General features: G+C 37.7%; 1 long non-coding RNA gene across 7 annotated transcripts in view; it reads right to left on the bottom strand.

The window, feature by feature from the left end:
* LOC135296799 (uncharacterized) overlaps positions 1–21175 on the bottom strand; it is a 56943-nt gene extending 35768 nt beyond the window's left edge. For 6 of the 7 annotated variants that reach the window (XR_010358793.1, XR_010358790.1, XR_010358796.1 and 3 more), the window contains exons 1-2: positions 21039–21175; positions 9712–9855 (exon numbers count right to left, since the gene is read on the bottom strand). This is a non-coding gene — a long non-coding RNA (uncharacterized LOC135296799). Of the gene's footprint in view, positions 1–3984; positions 8410–9711; positions 9856–21038 lie in introns of those variants that run through there. The other variant, XR_010358792.1, reaches the window with a different exon arrangement.
* Positions 21176–23078: the final 1903 nt, after the last annotated feature.

Raw genomic sequence — 23078 nt, 5'->3', positions numbered from 1 at the left:
ATTTGGTGACCTCTCAGAGTGAAGCTTTGTGTCTTCCTACTGGAAGGCAATCGTTGTTCCTGTCTATAATTAATTGCATGACTAAAACCATATCCACGGTCCCAAAACAAAGAGGATTAGAGGGTTTAAATATTTAGATATTCCTGATTCTTGCTTCCGTTTTCTTTCGTAAATGTATCTTATGATGCATTACTGGACTTGGATCAGTCAGGGTTTTAGCACTCACATATCACCTCAGGGAAAAAAAAGGATTTTACTGATTGTTTAAGGTAATTTAATGCTTATGAAAAGTGCCAGACAAGTTGATTACCTTAAAGCCTTCCTCATCTGGAATGATTATCCTCTGAATTATGCGCAGTGCCTTCAGACACTGCTTGAAACCAGTTTCCTGCATCTTAAATCTGTCTCTTTTGCTTTATTTTTTGACTGGTCTTGGACTGTATATTGGTTGGTGTAAGTCATCCTAACAATGCATCTTGACTTACTTACTTTTAAAGAGCAGTAGAAGTAGTTTGATTTTTGGCAGTCTTAAGGTAGATAATTTTTTTGCTCTGCATTTCCTGTTAGCTTCAGCTCATTCTTTTTAAAAACTAGGGATTTGAGCTTGGGATTTTTTGCTTGGTTTGGGGGTTTTTGTTTGTTTTGGTTTGGGATTTTTTGTTTGGTTGGTTTGTTTTGTTTGGGTTTTTTGTTTTTCTCTTTTTTCAGTAGACTTGTGGTTTGTATTTGAAGATAATTTTTACCAATATCTTTGACTTCATCAGTTATTCTCCTCATCAGTACAGTCAACAAAGCATACAGGAAATGCTACCAGTGTTGTTACCTTATGCTTACATTAGGGAGCTCTTTTTAGCTTTTTCTAGGGAAAAAAGGAAACAGATAAGTTGGTACTATGAATAGTTTTTAAATTAGAGATTTTAGTGTTTAACTTTTTTGCTCTTTTACATAAAAAACAGGTCACAGACAAAACCATGATAGTTTGCCTTTTAAAATCTAGATCACACAAACACTTTCATACCCATTCTGTTACAAGCGCTTTATCTGTGTGTAGTGTCTCTTTTATTTGGTTGCATTTTATCTGACACAGATGTTTTGCTCTGCAGTATTTAGCAATATAAGACTTAAGCAGTGGGGAAGAAATATGGATTCTAGTTGCAGCATTCTGTATTTCTGCAAATACGGGCAACAGGCTGAGGAGAAAAGAAAACCTAGAAGCATCTACCAGTAAGGCATAGGTGATCATGAGCAGTATTCTAAAGGCATAAGACACCAGAAAATTGCTACACCTTAGGGAGGTCTTGAAATGGAAAACATAGTGCAATACTACTTAACTCTTCAGTTCGCATCATATGATCTTCAAGAAAATATTCTCCATGAGATATTTGGCGATCAAAGATGCTAATAAAAGAAGAACAGCATCTATGTTTTCTGGAATTTCAGCAGCCACTTTATTAACAACAATTAATAATATCAAAATAATCAGTGGTATCATGTTTTTTTGGAAACAGTCTTATGAAAGGTTGAAATGACACTGCCCATCATTTGATGAAGCACACACCAAACATGCCCAACAGCAGTTTCTGAATCTATGTGTGGAGAGGTATGATCATAGCCAAATTGCTGTCAGATCTCCCTCAGATTTCAAAAACTGATCTTCCTGAGATCAAGATCAGAAGAGAGCACCTATTTAGAAAGATAGTATTTAAAGATATCTCCGGGAGAAGAAGTGGTGATTGACACTGGGTTGACTTATAGGTAACTTTATCCTCATGCTGGTGCCAGTTAGAACACTTGAACCAGTTTTGGCATAGACTTCTATGTGGTGAATAAACGAGGGCCAAACAGAAATGGAGATTTTAAATCAGGGCCATGCAGTTTCCCTTTTTTGAGCTACGGGGTATCTCTTGGTCAAGTCACTGTCTGAACTTGAATCCACTCAAACTGTGCTGTCCTGAATTTCTTGTTCTGAAATTGCTTGCAAACATTGAAGTGTTTCTGTTCTTTAAACCTGAAGTACGTTGGTTTAAAAGTTATTTATATAATTCACAGTACTTGCCCATTTTTAATGATTGAAATAACTAATTTACAATGACTCAGAGTGTTTGAACATTTGTTTGTAAAATAACATTTCTTGTCATTGCTGAGAGACAGAAGTTTCTCTTAGATATTACCTGAAAGCTATTCATGTTTTCTTATCTAAACTTGCTTCAGCAGATACATAAATTGAGGCTTAGGTTGAAGGGGAGTGAAACAGATCTATATGAAATATTGTCTCATCTCTACAAGCAATTACATACAACAAAGATATATTAAAAATTAAAACTATGACATGAAGTTATGAAATGTTAAAATTTAAGATGGTATTATTATCTTAAATTTCTTAACCCTCTTGTCCAAGACTGTCTTTAATGCATCAGTTAAACTATACTGACAATCCTTATCCTTGCCCTCTGAACCCTGTTTTCATAGCCTATCTCATCTCTTATTTCCACTCTACTCAGTAGTGCCCCATGAATTACTTCTATCACAATTTACTCCCCTCTCTTCACTAACTCTTTTTTCCCTCTATTTTTAACTCCCTAAATCAAAAGGTATTACTGGGAGACCTAAAGAAGCGTTTGCTGACCTCAGCTGAAGTGGTCAGACTTTGTACTTGGAGCACAAGTCATGATAACATCATGTGCAGTCCCTTACGGATGGCACCTCTGAGGAATTAAACTGTTAAAATCTTAATCTGTTGAACAGGTGTGAACTTCCTTCTCCACACACACACACATACAAACACACACCCCACCCCCCAACAGTATGAAATTTAATCAACTAGGGTCAGATTTCAGAGGGATGCCAAAAGGCACATCCTTGATATGAAGTGTGCTTACTCCTCCCTCTGTCCCAGGTTTTAATCTGAAATGTGAAACACTCAGTTTAAGGTCACTGGAATCAGTTCACATGGACAAAACTTCTTTTTCCATAACCTTGTCCTTGAAAGCAGTCAAGGTATTTTTGCTGTAATATACCCAAAATAAACAAACAAAAAATTTAAAACTCATCCAGTGAAGATGGCTAAGATGGAAAATTTTATCTGAAATGATTGAAACTTGGTAATTATACAAGTACCTGGAAAGAAGAGACATTAAATGGGAGGTGTCAGGGAATCTAAGTAGGTTTGACTATTATCTTTGGCTTTGAAGTATGTATTAAAACCACTACTTTACAGTTCCCAAGGTGTTAATCAAATGCATTCATTGTCCTTCACAACTGACTGCAGACACAGTAACTTAAGCAGCAGCTCTATCACAGGTAATGGTGACTACATGTAGGTGCTAAAACAATGCCTGTGCTTTGGTCTTCTGGTTCTCTGTAAGAAGCCCAACACTATTTCTATGATGACCCCTGGGACACATAAGTCTTGAAAGTATGTGGTGAACTGAATTTTTACTGCTCAAATGTTTAGTTAGCACGTGAAGGGGGCCAGATGACGGAGAAGTAGAGGGCATAGGCAGAGCAATCAAAATTATCTGCTGCTGTTGTCACTGAAGGTCACTAATAAGAAGAGATCCTACACACTACTGATATTTATCTTGAAAAGATTCATGTCTATGGAGGTGGGGTTTTCAGACATCCTTTGGCCTAAGGTACGGCATGAAGGGTTGAATGCCAGTAAGATCAATGGAACTGCCCAGTGCTGTTTAAACCACTAAGTTTTAACTATTGCCCATACTAAAAGTCACAGTTGTGCAGCTACTGCTGCCTAAGTTCAGATTTCTCAGGCTTTGAGCTCCTTTTGAATGGTTCTTTCTAAAAACTCTGAAAGAATAATTTTAATTCTAAATTTTTTTAAAAAAATAATGTTATCCCACCTCCACCCCTATTATCTACAAGAAAAAGAAAATCAGTTCTAGTCTAAGTTACTTTTAAAATTTGCTTTATTTGAGAAACTCATGGATATGGAAAATTATAATTTGCCCAGAGCATGTGCTAATACAATTAAATCAGAGCATCCAAATGTAAATACATTGCTCCTTCAGAGTTCACAGGATATTCACATTAGCTCCATTTCCTTAAGACAAGGCCTATACAGGTTTTGTTTTGCCTTAACACAGTTGATATCTCAAAAGTACTGAACAAGATTAATTTTTGTTTCTTTTTGGGTTTTTTTTTCCTTGTGGCATGGTCATCTGTAGATATGGTGGTTACATTACTTTTTGGAGAAACAAAACAAAGATACTGAATTTTAAATACCAGTCTGTTTCCTTTTTTTAACAAAACAAACAGCCCAAGAAAAAGATTTTCTAAACTCTATAGGAACACTTTCTGTCTCCGTGAAAAATGGCTGAAAAACCAGCTGCTGTAACTCAGTATTGACATTTCCTGTGTCACCTCCCTCCATGAACTGCTGGGCAGAAACAATCCCTGAAGTGTGTAAATAGTGGCTAAGATTTCTGACAGCTGTAGAGAATTTATTTTCATCCCAGGATAATTTGTTGGAACAGTAGAAAAGTGACCATACTACCCAAATTATGCCATTCTTAAACCATTTAAACCCTTTTAAATTATCCGCTAAATTAGTTTTAGTAAAAACAATTTGGTATACTTTTTATACCAAAGCTGTAGGCCCTGAAGATGTCAGGAGGTAGGGAAGGTCCAGTTTGCTCAATGCTTGTGGTTTTGCTCTCCACCAATGTTCTATCATGGGGATCCCAAAAGCATTTGAGTAGACTGCATTCAGCTCCAATGCAGACAGTGTCTCATGATCTCACTCACCACATGATCGCTGAGGCCCTTTCACATACCCTGTCATCATATAACATTCCTCTGGAAGGAATGATTTGTTTACATGGGAAAGATTTCATGCATTTTAAGATTTTTTTTTCTATGTGATATAACAGAGGAAAACAAAGGTAACAGCCAATTTTCAAAGAGAAATACAAACAGGCAACAAGTAGCCCTTTAGAAATACTTTTCCTAGCTTTAATACCATCAGAAATATTTACTTTGGATTTTGGGACATTTGAGAACAGATCTCCCCTTTGCAGCAAGAAATCTGAGAGTGGCATATACAGTCGTGCCAATAGCTGGTAGTTCAGCATGCTGTTTCTGACAGGGACCTCTATCAGCTGCCTCAGAAAATGATACAGAATCAACTGGCCACAGCAATGTTCTTCTTAACCCATGTTTGTTAGATGTTGATCTGCATTGAAGCCTAACTCCCCCCACAAACTCCTTTGGGCTTTTAGAAATGCTTATTTTGGATGTTCTTCCTACCCACACATGTCCAAGATTTTTTTTGAGTTCTTCTGGACTCTTGACCTAAATCATACTTCATGGCATGAATCCCAGACTGATTGCATGTTCTTGCTAATTGTTTCATTCATAGTCCATTCCCCACACCACAACTGGGAAGCAAAGTTTAACCTAAACAGTTAGCTATGTACGCCAGAGCTGCACTGTTGGCTTTTTTTAATGTAAAAGATTGTTGCCTGTTTTGCACTAGCAGTGCAAGTATCTAATACTTAATATTTGGTTTATGTCACTTGATTTAAAAAAAACGTTGATTTTTTTTTATTATTATTTATCATCATTGCAGAAATCCCCTCTATTTTGGTAGCTTTGAATATTCTGGAGAGAGCTCAAAATTTTGCACCCACTCTGAATCTCTTAAGTCTAAGGAACTGAAATAATGTTCTAAGCTACAAATTCAATAACTACTGGTAAATATCTACAATGTAGTTAATCAATATAAATATAAGATTTTATTGTGCCTTTGGCCTGAAGATTTTTACAGATGTTACTTACGAATCTTTCTGTGTACCAAGTGTTGAATAAAATTAAATTGGTATGATAGTAATTTACACTACATCTGCATTCTATAATGTAATAGAAATATGATGCAGAGCACAGGAGAGCTGTGATTACTGTAGTCACCTGTATCCATATATTTATTTCCTACTTGATCTGGAGACTGATGCTGCCTCTATATCCACAGAAGGTTAACTGCTTATAATGTCACTGCTGTACTAGAATAGGTCATGGGGATATTTTCAGTAGAGACACCAAGACCTGTGTGGCTTTTCCTCAGTGATGCACAAACAGGTAGATTTTCAGGGGCTAAAAATGCAGTTGGAACCTATCAGTGACTCAGTGTGGCCAAGCAGCTGCAGAAAATACTCATTTCTGGATTACTCATCTGACAGGGTCTGTCTTCTGCAGTTCCTGACTACTTCTTCCAGCTGCCACCTTCCCTGGCTCACCCAATTTTCAAACTTATCCCCCTCTAAAAAAAGCCCATTTAAACATTTTGTAAAGCCAGAGATGGCTGAATGTTTCAAGAAATTTGTCATCATCTCTTATACCTGGTTCTGTTTGTTTTTCATTTTCATTTTTAAAAAAGGCTTCAGGATGAAGACTCTACTATCTTAATGCTTGCAAATTATCTAGCACAACATATTAGACTCCATATTTTTGTCAGAATTAAGAAGCAAGATATTTTTCAGACACTACAATTCACCACCATTTTCTGTGGCTACTGAAACATGGGATAATACACAATTTAAAAATTGTCTCAGGATAGCAGTATTTTTTGTTGATTATTCATCTGGATAGTGATTCCATTCAAAACTGTATATGAAAAATGCCATCATAGCTTTGCTAATTAGGCTTAGCCTGAGTAGAGCTTCAGTGTTAGGAATACTCTCCTATTCAGTTGGCCGTATGTTGTAACATACACCTGTTCATGGCACGGCAGGGTGCCCTGTCCTGGCTGTACAACCCAGGGTCTGCACTCTGCAAGTGTGAATTCTCACCTCGTACCCCTGAGGGAGTTCAGAGAGACAAGGAATGGACCAGGAGACAATGCTGGCTGCATAACGTTGACCAATGCATCCCAGATAAATGGTCCTCAGAGAGGGCACCCTCAAAGCAAAAGGGAAGAATGAATGTCCTGACAGAGGCAAGGCCACTGTGCTCACACCAGTACAAAGCCCCATCCTTTTCACGAAACAAGGCTCTGACACCAGCCTGTGAATCACAGTGAATGTTGCCCATAGCCAGATCCAGAGCTCACCTGGAGTCTGCATTCACTGGGGCTTGGCTGTGGAAAGCATTAACCTGGAAGTGGTTATCCTCTCCCAAGACTACTCAACTTCTTGGTTGCTTCCTTTTATTCTACACAGTCTTAGTTTGTGTGATCTTTTCTTCACTAAGCTTGTGTCATCTTTCATGCAGAGAGAGAAGGAAAGGGGGTTGCGGGCACGACTAGATAGCTAAGGTTGCAGACACACACCCCCCTGCAGGACTAAGGACTGACAGCTGTGCTGCCAGTGTATCTGGAGAACCACAGCTCCATGTGGACTGAGAAAAAGGAGTTAGCATCAGCATTTCAGTGCAAGAGGTAGAAGGAAGCTCTTCCTCACTAATTTGGGACAGGAACCTGAGGTCCATGTGGGAAGGAAGGTGGTAATGTGACTATGAAGTTTAACGGGAATGTTGTCCCATAAGAAAAAAGGAAAGACTCTTGCTGAGGTGTGATTATTTTCATCTATGTTGGGGGTTGCAATAAAGTATTTAAAGTATTGGATGTGATCTTTAAAGTAGTGGCCAAAAGGCCTAAAAAAGTATTAATGCAGCCTGAGTTTCTGCCCTTCAGTTTTGCATTACTCACTGCTGAAATGCAGAAAATTACATCAAAAGAGCTACAAGAAAGGCTCTTGGAAAGAACCAAGCTTGGAAAAAAGGGATGCTTCATGTCAAACAGTCTCAGATAATACACCTTCAAAGCAAACCAGAACTGTGCTAATAGTGGGCAGCTCCCTCCAAACTACAATAATAGTGTACAGGTTTGGACAATAGAAGGAGGAGAGTGAATTAAGGGTGAGGCAAATGCTAAGCTAAATATATAGTAAGAGAATGGAAGACTGATTCAAACCACTGTATATTTTTTCCAGTTATATCAATAGTACCAAGATTTAATAGAATTTGTTTTGTTTCAATTATTTATTTTTCCTCAAAAAATGTTTCTATTAGTACAGCATTCAGGAAATATGCCTGTTTGATCTCCAGAGCACTAAAGAGGTTTACTCCCAGCACAAATGCGTCAAGGGCAGCAAGAGATCAAAATGTTTTATAATGACAAACTTATGGTCTACTTAGGATCTGTTGTCCTCTTTTTGACAAACACTCTGTTTTTCATGTAATCCTTTTGAAGTCGTGGGGCTATCCATTGTTTCAGGGATTCAAAATCTGACAACAGAAGAGTTCCTTCTAAGGGGAAAATGCTGATTATTTGTTCCACCCTTGATATTTTGGATAGAATACCTCATAGCCATGCTAACTGTGATGACTCTTGTTTTCATGATGTTGAAACTGTTGGCTAAAGCCTTCACCTGCGTAATTCAGTATTTGATTTTTCATCTGGAGGAAGGAGAGGAAGGAAGAAAGGGCAGTCTGACTTTCTTTGGCTAAAGTTTTTTTAGGTTTTTTTTTCACAAATAATAACAAGCATATTAGCTAAAGAACTAAAAAAAAAAAATAAAAAAATAGAGATTTATGTTACTTCCAGAATTCTTTTATGGTGTGTGTTGTTAAAAACAATGAAGGCTTGATATGGCCAGTGCACAAAATTAGTCTACGCTTGATGTAAACATATGTGGTATCAGTAGGAATTCTTTTTATATACAGAAGGATAAGCAGATCTCTCCGTTTATATATTCTAGGAAAACATTTATTTGCTGAGTACATGCTGAGCATCTTTCTTGCCTTTTCTCAGAATAAGCTCTTGTCTCCCTGTGGTTAGCCAAACTGAATACATAGTTCATGTAGTTTAAGGATTACTTAATTTAACAAGCCTCTTTCCTTTGTACATTTCATTTATGTTGCTGGCACATCACACCAATGGCCGGATGTACATTACTAATACAGTGTTTTTCATTTTGATTTTACCAGCTGCATCTGAATCATATGTGCAGCACTGGATGGTTACTGAGCCTGTACATATAGAAGGAATTTTTTTTTTCTTCCTTTCTTATTAATAAAGAGAGTACTGATGGGAATAGTGCCAAAATAGTTTAGTAGAAGAAGAGATAGGGTAGAATCTGGTCAACAACCCCAAATTCTGTCTTTTCAATTTAGCTCCAGAGACTGGAACTGGCTGGCTGACAGGAACTGCAAAACTTTACCAACAAGTTCATATCTCCTGAGAGAAATGGCAAGGCAAGATCTACACGGTTAAGAGTGGCAGCAGCAGCAAGTGGGTGAAGGGTTTTTTTCACCATTTCCATGATGAAGTTTATGAATTGACACCAAAACAATTTGTGTATCAGTAGCTACAGATTGCTACATTAACAAATCACAGAATCATCAGGTTTGGAAGAGACATGTAAGATGGTCATGCTCAGCTGCCAACCCAGCACTGGCACTATAATGCCCAAACCACTGAACTACATTACTCAGTGCCACATCCAGACTCCTCTTAAATGCCTCCAAGAATGGTGAAGGAACAAGCAATCTGGGACACTAACAGCACAAAACCTCTTCAGCCTAAAAAGCTTAATTATCAGAAAAACAATGTACCTGGAACCCAAGTCTAAACTTCAAAGGTTCATCTTCCTTTATCTTACTCCTTACCTTTAGCTCCTCTGCCCCAAAACAACTAAGTTCTGCATATATCAGGACTTTACACCAGAAAAATGTTTATGACACAACTGTTTAAGTTACCTCTTTTGTAGATGTGCCGCATACACTTCAAGTACACTTTCTTGGGTCTATCCATGTTTCAGTTATTCTTAGCTGGTAAATTCATAATCCACAGCCTGGACACCTGAGGAGCCATTCTTCATAGTTTGCAGTTCCATTTCAGTCCTGGTCACAAAATTGGAAGTGAGATTTATTTAGGAATGAGAACAAAAGCTCATCCATCAATTTAAAAGCCACAGGGCTTCAATTTATTCAAGCCTTAACTTCCTTAGTGAGGTAGGAAATGATCCAAGAGACAAACAGAGTAGCAAAATTATTTACTCAGAGCAACTGAAATTAGATTAGCTGTTAGGATATGTTGACCTGGAACAACAGCAGGTTTAATGACAGTGCTATGGGAACATAACTACATTCATAGGAGCATTTGGGAGAAGTTAGAAAATACATTTAAAAGGCTGTGAAAGGGGTTAGATGAGCAGGAAGACTGTAGCAGGTGATCAGAGAGTCCCTTGTTCTGTAAATAGGGTTTGACTGTTGCCGTGTCTTCATACCCTGCTCTTTGGAAAGGTAGATACAGGAAAAAATCTGACAAGTCCAGGAGATGGATGTGTTCTACCCATGAGCTGGCTTTATACATTAAATTTTTAAGGCCTTTCTAAGCAATATTTCTTTCATAAAGGGACTTATCACATAATATTTGGTCAAGGTCTACTTTGAGTGTGTTGTGCTGGTGCTCATATCCTGTGATCAACTCTCTGAATTCAGGGCAGTTTCAGAATGAGTCTGATGCCAGTCCTCACCCTCCAGAAACTTGAGGAAGTTGCTGGGGACGTGATGCTTATCCATCTCCCTGGTTATCAAGTTGCTCAAGGACACAAGGGTTCAGAGAAGGACTATACATGGACTAGCATTCCTTGGGCACAAGGGAGCAAGAAGAGAATATTAATATCAAGAAACCCAATACTGGTTTACAGATCATCAGCTGCCATGTACCTATGCATGAACTCACTTGATGGCATCTGTTATGCTAATCCTAAAAGTTACAGATATCTGACCTAATTTCATCAGACTGGTCTTCATTACCAATGCCTGACTAAATCTCTGGAGAATGCTATAACCTTCAGGAAAGATAAACCACAAGGATAGGAAAGGGAATGGAAAATGGAGAGCTGCCTGCAGTGGAAGATGAAAGGAAAGATTACAAGACCTTCTTCAGTAAAGAGGCAGAATACATTAGAGACCAGCCATGGTCTGTCTAAGGAAACAAATCCAGGAATACACTGCACAAGAGACATTATGGTTGAATAGGAGGATCTATGTGATGGTTGCCTGCTATACAAGTAGATGTGAATAACTTTTCAAGAGAGAGTAAGAAATAGCTTTCAGGTGAATAAAAGAATAACAAAGTAGTGAGTGTTTAAAAAAGACACCCCAATTATAAAATTCAGATGAAGACTAAGATTTAATAAGAATAATGCAGCTGACCTAAAACTATTTCAGAGGAAGCCCTGTTAATCAAACTGAACTTTAGTACTCGCTGCTTTTGCTACCTTCAGCTCTTAACAATTTACTTTGAAATTACTCACACCCATCCCACCAGATTTCTGTGTTAGAACTCAAGTGGCAAAGTTAAAGTTCTTTATTATTAGACTCAAAAATGTCATGCCTCCAGCATGGCAGAGGCCATGAAGGTGCAGTGATATGTGAGAGGCCAAGCTAATACAGAGAGACACGAAGTTTCCTTGGATAGCTGAGAAAAACAGACAAGCTTTACAGTTCACATGCCTTTCCCAGTCAGTGCTCCAGCCTAGCTGGGTGAGGGTGGTTCAAGCATTCAGTTCATATTGATGCCTGAAATTGCTAAGCAGAATTCTAGAGCCTGGTTGCTTGCAGCACTGGCTTCCCCCACCTGCTGTTTGCTTTGTCTCCTGCAATGACAAGATAAGCCACTAATGAAGTACTTTTGCACATGAGCAGGGGGGAAATGTGGCAGCCAGTGCTTGTCTTTCATTGCAAAATCCATGAAAGAAGATCACTATAAAAGATGTTGGTATTTATTTTATGGTATTAGTCGTACAGCAGCTGCTAGGCAGTATATGACATCATTTGAAATGTTCTCAGTCAAAGTTGCTATTTGCTCTGAGCACTGATTGTTTGGATAAACCTTGTGAGAAGTTTGCGTGGGTAGTATGTGTGCTGTATGATCTAGGCAAAAATACTTGTTTCATCAAAAATGCTATTAGTTTTATTAGATCTATAAAGTATGCTAAATGTATTTCCTTGGAGGTTTCAGGTCAAATAAGCTGGCTAGGCTGTTAGTCTTGAATTTAAACCTAAGTGAATAAATAATACATTTTGAATAATTTGAATGTTACTTCTTTTTCTCCTTACAGGATAATCAAAACATATCCCGTCTTCCTCAATTGCTTTTTGGAAGTATTCAAACAGTCTGTGATAAAATTGAATTCTAAATTTTATGTGAGCATTTGGCATTTATTTCAGTATGTTATTTCATTGTTAATGTCAGATGTCATATGGATTCATTATCACTTTCAAACAGGTTAAGTATAAAAATGATTTATTGCAAAGGGTATTGTGCTCTGTGATTGCAAACCCAACAGCTATCAGCACTAGCACATTTAATACAATATTTTGTTTTCAATTAAAGTTTAAACCACTTCATCCTCACTTCGATGTTCACGGATCACATCAAAAACAAGGGACACAAGTATAACTTTAGCTTGTAATGGAAATTACTGCAGAACCAGTGCCAGTGAATTATTACAGACTTTTTTGTAGTATTCGATCTTCCCTTCTGGATTGTTTGGTTCAATATTTTGTCCATCTTTTAAAATAAAACAATACTATACGTGTGTTCTGTGTGAAAATATCCTTGATAGTTGGAATTTAGATATTGTACACTTCCAGCTCTAGGCGCTCTTCTCCCAGATGCTTCTACAATGGTGAAAAAATAGAAAAGCAGGTCCTAAACTGAAAAGCAGATTTACCCAGTCAGAGTCTCCTACATACTTTCAGATAGTAATCTGTTATTCCTTTAAAAAGTTATTGCCTTTGAGTCCTTTGGGGTATTTTTTTTCAGACTTCATTAATTTGCAAGTCTGTAAAATTCCTCTTGTCTTTGGATCAGGTGAGGAATTTTATTTTTCCAGCGCCTAATGAGGGTGATGTGTACACAAACTATCAGAATCTGCCACCATTTACTTTGCCATTTACCACAGGCTGCGTTAGAGCAGTGATTACAAACCCCATTCACGATGAATTGCAACACTAAGTTCTGTGCAGTGTCACGCCTGCGGGGGCAAGATCTGCCCTGGCCCATACACTCCACTGGGAGCAAAACTGTGTGTATGTTTTAATTCTTCCAGATTTCCCTGAAATGGGATCAGCTGCAGGAGAGGACTGGCCATTGACACTCAAACAGTGCAGAGTTGAGCAACCAGCACAAAGACAGTAGATAAGTGAAGTTTTCAGACTTCTCATAAGATTGGATGGGTCAGTTTTGCCATAACACACTCAATGAGAACATTGCAGTTCATTGTGGAACAGTAGTGCATAAATGGTACACTCCATAGATTGAGCTGGAAAAAGGTGAAATTATGACGTCTCTAAGTTATTCTCTCTGTTTAGTACCCATTAAAATTCCCTTTTGAAAAGTGTTTTTCAGAAACCAGGGCCTGAAAAAAACATGCTTATTGTATAACTGCATTTTGTAAATTGATTTTATAAATCTACTGCAGGAACAGATTTATATAAGGACCACCAGCAGGCTCTCTTCTTTTCCTGGTTATAGGTGTATGATTGCTTTCCGAGCTCCCAAGCTCGGCACAGGCAGGGCCTTGGTACCTACTGTAGGTCACACTGCTGTCAACTCAGAAATGCAAATGGGGGATAGTCTCTTAATTTTTTTTAAAAAAATATGTGAATGTTTGGGGAATGATACTGACATTTAATCAAAATCTATTATTTCTGTCTAATAAAATATCTGGTTTTGGGCAGGACCATCTACTGTGGAGTTTAAATGATCCCCTGTGTTTTACAGCTGGTCTTCAAGCAGCTGAGCTGAGATGTGCAGAGGTTAAAAAAAGTAAAGCATAAAAGGAAGAAGATGTGGGACAGCTGGTTGAGAGAACAAGGGTGTTAGGGCTCTGGGTGACATCAGAAAGTGGCCTTCAGAAGAGAAGTGAAATGCAGTTATTGAATACACCATGCTGATTTATTCCTGCTCCATGAAAAGGTAAGATGGCCTTAGAGTCAGCACTGCCTTACCACAACGTAAGCCCCAAATTAAAATGTCTGAATTTCTATAAAAATGAAATATTTGGAAGCTAAAAATGGTAGTAGAGGTTGATTGTTCATCAGACAAATTTTAGAAATCTTTCTCATAGTGTGAGAGATCTTAAACCTTTCAAAAAAATGCTGATGAAGTTCTGCTTGTCTATGCTAGCAGATGCAGCTCTTTAGTCCCTACAGGAGCCAGGACTGGTGGTTGCTTTCCTCCAGAGGAAGTTAATCCCAAATAGGCTCTCCAGGGACATTACAAGGCAGCATTCATAGAATGACAGAATCCTTAAGGTTGGAAAAGACCTCTTAGATCATCAAGTCCCACCTTTAACTTGGTTCACCACTAAACCATGTCCCAAGGTGCAACATCCACATATTTTTTGAAGGCTTCCAGAGCTTCTGATCTCATAATTTCCCTGGGCAGCCTGTTCCAACGTGTGACCACCCTTTCAGTGAAGAAACTTTTCTTAATGTCCAAAGTCAACCTCCCCTGGCACACCTTGAGGCCTGTCACTTGTTGCCGGGGAGAAGAAGCTGACCCCCACCTGGCTACACTCTCTTTTCAGGGAGTTGTAGGGAGTTATAAGGTGACCCTTGGCCTTCCTTTTTTTCCAGGCTAAACTACCCCAGTTCCCTCAGCTGCTCCTCACAGAATTTGTGCTCCAGACCCTTCCCCAGCTGTATTGCCCTTCTCTTAGACTTGCTCCAGCACCTCTCTTGTCTGTTCTGAAGGGCCCAGAACTGGACACGGGATTTAAAATGTGGCCACACCAGTGCTAATTACAGGGGCTGTTATGGGTATGTCTCGTAGTTCTGTCCACTGTGAATCCAGCAAAATAATGAACTGAGATTTAAGGTTTTTAATGAGGGTCCAAGGGCTTTTTTGGAGGATGCAGTTTCCATTTGTTGTGAGCTGTATAGCGAGGGAAGCTTTGCCTTTGTAAACCCTGCTGAAAGCATGACAGAAACTCTACAAGCGCAAAGGATGTGACCCTGAATTCCTCTCCCTAGGTGCCAGTGGGAGGGCTTGCTGCACTGGACTCTGGCCATCACCATCAGTTTGTGGGTGTCATCAGTAATTGCTAACCTTAATAAAACTGAAAATACATTTGCACTTTACTTTTCTTAGAAACCCAGATACAAGAGGCACTGACTTTCATAAAGTGCTTTGGCAATATGCATTCCATAGTTTATCCCATCAGATTGGACTACAGCTGTGTGGGACATGCTGTACTTCCTCAAGGGCACTCTTTTACACAAGCCAACAATATCAAAACCTCGTGAGCAGCATAAGCCAGGGCTGCACATGCTTTCAGACTGAACAACCATTTAATCAGCAAGCGCTGCGGTATCTCTGATTAAAATTAGTACATATAAAGCATTTTCTGATTTTTTTTTTAGGCATTATGGGGTCCCCTTATGAAATGCAGGCTGTCTTCCAGGAGCATACATCACAGGGAGGAGTGGGTATCAGCAGTGGCTCTGACCTAATCAATATCCAAAGTGGCATAGCTGTGATGACATAAACCACCCTAACAGGTTAATTTATTTTGCTTCTGCCAAGTTTTATGTTTGTGCTCCAAAGTCTGGAGGCAATAGAATTCATCAGTGAAACATTCACAAGCATTGAGTAAAAGAAGAAAGTTTACATTTCTTCTAAAAGCTAAACCTTTTTCTTTTTCTTTTTTTTTTTCAAATGGAATAAAAGGTCAAATATAAAGCAATGAGGAAAAGAAAATAAATTTGAATAAGATCATTAAGGTTATAAATTCTGGCTAAATTTATAAGAAACTTGATCTACTCCATTTTGACAATTATTTAGTTTTTTGTTAGTGTCAGTCCATATATTAAAAAGAAAATCCTCAGTGCACTTAATGGGACACTGCTCTTAAGGCAACAAGGCAACTCCAGGCAATTGCAGCAGATCTGTTTATCAGCAGTAGTAACCTCTGTGTAATTTCACATACAAGATCTTGGTTTGCTTAATTACCATCAGATGCTGCTGTCTGGATAGAACACCTTCCCTGTTTAGGCAGCAGTCCTGTAACCTCAGCAGCCTGAGGAAAATCAAGATTACTGGTTAATCTGCTAATCTTCCTCCTTGAAGATTCTAGACAAATTCAGGGAGCACTGGTATTTCCAAACAAAGATGGTAAATATTAAACAAACATTGAGATTATTGCAAGGAATTTATTCTTTGTGATAGACAAACTTAAGAGGTGTTTCAGACTTGCAGCTCTTGAGCACTCTTGATCAAACAGTTCCTGACCTCAGAATGAGAATAACCCTTTGGGCTCCTGAATTTTTCATATTTACAAGTAGTCTTGTCTCACTGTCTCAGTCCTCTATTTTTGTTTGGTTATTATAACATTAAAAGAAAGTAGTCTTGGCACTAGAATGACATTAATAAATTGTTTCTTTAAAAAAATAGATATTTTTAATTCAGACTTCACAGCTGTTCAAAAAACGTACAATGACTTGTTAATCAAAAACCTATTAAGTTCCTTTTTATATGGAAAGATGATAAAATGCCCTCACAGCAGAGAAAGAAAGTGGCAGGCTACTGATTAACTTGCTGGGAATGCGTAACACATTGCAAGTTATACAAGCAGTAAGTGTGACAATGCTGAGCTTTTATATGACATGTTCCAAGAAAAATACAGCTCACAAAGAAAGAGATGAAACATATAATTGAGTTGACACAGTACTCTGAATAAATTTACCAAATTTGTCATATTCATTAGAATAAAGAAAATGTAATATAATGGGAGCCAACCATATTGAACTGGGTAAAAGTCTTAATGAAACTGATATGGAATTCACTGCACCAATCCACACTAATGAGTCAATAAACAAAGCAACAGAATAACACTTGTAACAAGCATGTGCAAGATACTGAATGAAAAGGCACTGAGGAACTGAGGAACTGTGGAGCAAAAGATTTTGCTTTGCAAACTCTACAGGTGTGTTGTTTTTGAACTGTGTGTTTCATGAACTGTTCAGTACACTGGTACCCACTATATTGCATTTTCTTTATTCATGTTACTCTGCTGTGGTAATATATATCTGTCTTTTGATACTGTTCTAAATGAGGGTTCTCACAATCTCAGATGGTGAGGAGCATTTGTGCCCCATGTAGTTTTGCTTGAGAATGGTCTGAAGGGGTGTGGATGCAGTGCTCATAGAACTTAGGAGTAATTCAGTAATTCACTTTATTTATATTTTTACTCCTTGAAGGCTACTTGTCATTTCAACATTTTAATAAAAATATCTGAAAGAAAAGTTGTTGGTCGGTGTTGGTATTAATGGTTTTCATTCCTTTGAAGACAGTCAAAAGATGTGCCTGTGTTAGACTAGAAATTTTTTCCCCCATTAATTTTAGTTCTACTGTTACAATAGTAACTTTGTATATCTAGATCTTCTAAACAGTGTTGGAAAAACCTTATGACCATGCAGCTTTTGGCAGCAAGGCAGAGTCCTGGAGCACAGAACTTGTATCTCCACCTTCAGCACTGACTTTGGTGAGCATGGGGAGAAGGTTTAATTGTTCTGTGTCTCTGTTCTACCACCTTTAACATGGAAAAAAATCAAGCTATCAACAGTTTTCTTAACATCTAAAATACATGGATAAAAAATTCTAGCTAGAGACATGTTCAATTCTAATAAAACTGTATAATTCCAGTGTGTTGGGTAGATTGGTTTTTTAAAACATTCTTTAAAAATCTAAGTAGTTTTCCAGAAGGAGGGTCTGTGACTTCTGTGGAAACTGACTATTCAAACTAATTTTGTTTTTTTTCTTTTCTTGTTTATAATTTCTGTACTTTCATTCTGTGTTGACATAATTAATTGTATTTGGTGTGAAGACAACTTCATTGTCAGTACCGTACAGTATAATCTATAATGTTCCAGTGTATAATCATTTTTGGGAATCATCTAGAGGAAACTTTGTTAAATGAATTCTTTGCTTTATACCTTGGCGTGCATTTTAGTAAGATTCAGTCATAAATGGTTTCTGAAACTTAAAAAAAAAAAAATCCCAAGGGCAATACACTTCCACGGAGATTCCTGGAAACAGCTCATAATTAATGTAGCCCTTAAATCATTATGGCAAGGGCTGCTATCAAAACAAGAACACTTTGATATCACTGTTACATGACTGTTACCTGGTTTACTGCAGAAGAAGCTTAGAGTGAGAAGGGTGGCTGAATGAGTGAGGATTATTTTGCCACAGTTACACAATTACATTTCAGATCACAGCAGAACCAGATCTAGAGTTTCTGGCGCAGTGTCTTACAGGCTAGAAAGCTGCTATAAGCTTAAGACCTCCTACCATGAACTGATTTCAGACAGCTGTGTTACTTTAACACTTCATTATTTTTTGTTGTGGAATGTGATAAAATAGAGGTAGTGTATTGAATTTTCTCCTTACAAGAACTTTATAACACAGAAAAATGACTCAAATTTAAGTATTTTCAGATAAAACCAATGTTTTACAGATGAAAAGACAGTTACATATTTAAGCCATTGCCTCTTGATTTTTGTCTAGTCTATTCACACATAATATTTGCACTACAATATTTAAACCTTACAGAATATTCATCTTTGCTATGATACATATTTGAATAAACATATGAATGTTCATAACAGAAAGAACTCTCTCTAAATAAAAAGAATTTCTTTTCTCTCATGATTAAATCCAGGAAATAATTTCATAGGACAGAGAAATTTAACAAAAGAAAATTTACTTTAAAAAGAAAATTCTCTTCTCCCATGAAGAGCCTGAGGCTGAAGTGTTTGTCAAGTTTAAAACTCAGGGTCTGGAGCAGGTCAGATCTGGAGTAGATTAGGAAGAGTGTCAAAGAATGAAACAAAGCACAATTGCTTCTTGTTTAAAGAGTGGTAGCCCTTTGGCTGAAGCCTCTGTATAGTTCCTGACAACTTGTATACAAGAAGACATTTTCTGAATAAACAAATTACACAACAAAATTACTTATGATTGCTCATAAGTGATTTCTGCTCTGAATGCAAAATGGGTGTGTTGCTTTTCCAAAACATTCATGCTATTATTGTAAGCCTTATTGCTTCCTTATTCATTACTGCTTGCTTTCTCTCCTCATTGGAGTCACATATTTGGAAATGTTCAATGGCCAACAGTGAATCAGAAGATGAATATGTTAACAGCCTAAACAACCCAAAATCATTAACTTTAAACTTGGCATTGGGATATGAGCCAACGTCGTATATGAAACAATGGTTTATCAAGGAAACTAAAACAGCCTCTAGAAGTTAAACGGTTCAAATGGAAGGCCCACAGATACAGCAGTTCTCCATTAAGGAATTATTTTAACTAAATATTCAGATAAATAATAAACAACAGTAGGCTCAGTAGATCAAGGAAATATTACAGATTTTATCATGTTAAAATGTCTTATTTACATGAAGACTTTACTGACTCAAATTCATGCCCCTGGAAAATTACGGTTGTGAAGGACAAAACAGTGGAAATGCTGAACTTTTTATGACCAAAAATTAAGTTTATTAAAATTAAAAAATATTATAAAATATTTCCTCCATGTAGAAAAAGATGAATTTTTATACAGCTAGGTAAGTATTCTACAATTTATCTTAATGAATAAGGAATGTGCCTTAAAAAGCATTAAACAAAATGCACATTTATGTACAAATAAAAACATTATATGGATATAATATTTCATCTTACTACTAATAATGAGGATAACCACTGCCATATGGATAGTCAGTATCCTGTTACAAGAAAGTAGAGGGAAAAAAATCAACATAGGTTAGTTAATTGGATTGCAAGTCCTGTACTTGTGGCTATGAAGAAAAACCAAGATATATCCAGAGAGGTATCTTCTGGAAAAGACAGCCTATGGAAACTTAATCTAGAAAACTGGGTGCAGTTCTACTCCCTTATGTTTTTAGGTACACTTTTCCAAGTCAAATGATTTAAAGGAGGCCTGCAGTGGCAGTCAAGGACATAGAGAAACTGTTAGACAAAATGAGAAAAAAAGTCTTGGCCTGTATACTCTAGCAAAGTGAAGACTGAGAAGAAATAGCAGGTTTTCTCTATAAATGCACATGTGGGGCAGAAAGAGAATACCTATTAAACTTGTCATAAAAAGCTTAGGCGGGAGATTAGAATAGAATTTCTAACCAGCAGAGGTACAAGACTCTAAAAGAGGATCCCAGTAGGAGTGGTGTAGGTAGGCATTGTAACCACTTTTTGATTCCTTCATGAAAAGGATGACATGACATGCAACAGCAAGAGATTGATATGCTTTTATGCTGTCAGATATGTAAAACTAACCGTATAATTCCACCTAAATTCCACAAAAAATTACTTTTTAGTGAGAGACAAGAATATTACCTGTTTGAATAATGGAGGAAAATTCCAGAATGCTCATGGTTTCAAGGGGAAAAAAAGTGAGAAGAACTTCATACAACTTTCTAGGTGAATGTTTTCATGGACTGCTTGATATTTACTAGAAAATACACCTCTGGATACATCTTGGGATTGTGTATGCAATAGAATATTCATTAGTTTCATAGAAACTGATGGTTTGGGTTTAAAGAGACCTTAAAGATCATTTAATTTTAACCCCCCTGCCATGGGCAGGGTCACCTTCTACTAGTTCAGGCTGATCAAGGCCTCATGCAGCCTGGCCTTGAGCACTTCAAGGGATGGGACACAGGGACTCTGGGCAATCTATGGCAGTGTCTCACCACCAGTACAACGAAGAATTTCTTCATAATATTTAACCAAAATTTCTCCTTTTTGAAATTCAACCCTCTCCTCTGTTGATTTAAAACCATTCCCCTTGTTCCTATCCCCTTGTAAAAAGTCCCTCCCCAGTCTCTTGCAGGCCCCGGTGAGGTACTGAAAGGCTGCTGTAAGATCTGCCCAGGCCCTTCCCTTCTCCAAAGTGAACAACCCGGCCTCTCTCGGTCTGTCTCCATAGGAGAGGTGCTCCAGCCCTCCGGGTACCTCTGAGGCCTCCTCTGGACATGTTCCAACAGGCCCTCACCTTTCTGGAGCTGAGGGCCCCAGAGCTGGACGCAGTGCTCTGGGTGTGTTCTCACCAGGGCGGAGCAGAGGGACAGAGCCCCTTCCCTCACCCTGCTGGCCACACTGCTGGGGATGCAGCCCAGGACATGCTTCTCCTTCTGGGCTGCAAGATCACACCGCCAATTCAAGCCCAGCTTACTGTGCTCCAGAAGCCCCAAGTCCTTCTCTGCAGGGCTCTTCTCAGTGAATTCTTCTCCCAGTCTGCGCTTATGTCTGGATTTGTCCCTAATCAGGTGCATGACCTTGCACATGCAGGGCACTTCAAGGTTCTCATGTGTGAAGTTAGAAGTTCTCATGCCCACTCCTCAAGTATGTCCAGCTTTTTTGTCCTTCACAGTCACAAACAGTACACAAAATAGTTTCCAATTAGCTAACCTAGGTTGGGGTTTCTTCTTTCATGATTTTTTTTTTTTATTGCCCAATGCAATTTGTTGGTTTTTATGCTTTCCATGAGAAAGACATTGTGATGCAATGAACTGTCTGAAGATTATGATTATTATAATATGTGGAGAATATTTCAGAACTTCACATTATTGGCTCCATTCATATAAGCCAAAATTGTTTTATTTAGAATTTTTCTGGAACTGAATATAAAATAACAATAATTTAGTTCAATACCAATGTTTGTTTGTAGTGTTTGAGAGTGATCATATCCATCCTTGTGTATGGATGTTAGCTAAATGGCAGGCATTCAGTTCAGTCAGCCTGAGGTAATCTCAGTGAGCTGTAGGAAGCAATTGTATATATGTACTGACTCTACTTGTTCTTCTTATTCAATATTTCTGTATTTCATAACTTATGTTTACCAAATATTCTAGTGTTGAGGCCAGGGTGCTGTAAAATGAGCACATTCCAGTATTTCTGGGGAAAGCTATTTCCATCTTTGGCTTACAAATGGCTTTGGTCTACTTTGAACACAGACAGGGCTTTTTCCCTTTCAAGATAGATTGTTTGCACATATTTGTGCCTTTGAATTTAAATCAATCCAGAACTCATAGCTGGTACAGAATGTCACACCTGACACTTAACCACTGCATTTTGGCAGCACACAGGCCAAAATGAATTCTCACAAATGTCCATGTGAGATGCAGTTAAAGATATGGATTATTTTGCAAGAATTAATTGGAACCTACACATTTCAGTTTTATGCCCTCTATCATCCTGACACAGCTGCCCAGTGGAACCATTCGAGATGGATCAAGAAAATAGAAAAAAAGAATAAGTGAAAAAAGAAAGAGAAACAACAAGTAAAGATAAGTTGTTGATTTTTGTTTTTTTTTTTTTTTTTTCCTTTCAGGAGCTTTCGGCTTTGAATTTGGTTTTTCTGTCTATTTTTTGGTCCTATAGTATCAAAATTTAATTTTCTTGTGTGTTCATGAGAACATTAACTTCTTTACACAGACTGAGAAAAAAACAAAACATAAGAAAATGGCATTGGTGAAAAATGAAAATGTTCTTGGATTTTATTTTATTGCAGAGTTATTTTGTTGGTATGAGACTATAGAAGCAACATTTACACCAGGTTAAAGATTGGGATACATACTCTGCTTTTACATGTCAGATTTTACAAGAGAAAAATATGAGGCTGCTTGCATTTTAGTAGGTAATGTGTGACTGATTCCCTGGAGAACCAAACTATCACTTCTGTTTTCCAGAATACAAGGTTTCAGTCATAACTTATTTTCCCCTAGATCCCACCACTGGTACTAAAAACTCCTATTTATTACACTCAGGATATGAACGATATGTATAAAAATCTAATGTCAAGGTTTCTTCTGTTTGTTTTTAATTCCAAAGAAAGGCTCTCATTCTTTCTTGCGTGGGGATTTTGAGGAAGATGACAAATAAATTACAAAGCTTGAGAAAATTGCTTCCAGACAACACTAGGAAAGAACAAAAAGCCACTGAAACCATTTGACTCAGCCTTGGTTTCTTCCAATGTTAAAAAAAAAATCCATCTGGTCTCAGAAACAGAGGATTAACTTTAGAATGAACTGAG

This window comes from Passer domesticus, chromosome 3, assembly GCF_036417665.1.
Source record: "Passer domesticus isolate bPasDom1 chromosome 3, bPasDom1.hap1, whole genome shotgun sequence".
Lineage (NCBI taxonomy): Eukaryota > Metazoa > Chordata > Aves > Passeriformes > Passeridae > Passer > Passer domesticus.
The sequence above is the reverse complement of the archived record's forward strand: the minus strand, read 5'-3'. Positions and strand labels throughout refer to the sequence as shown.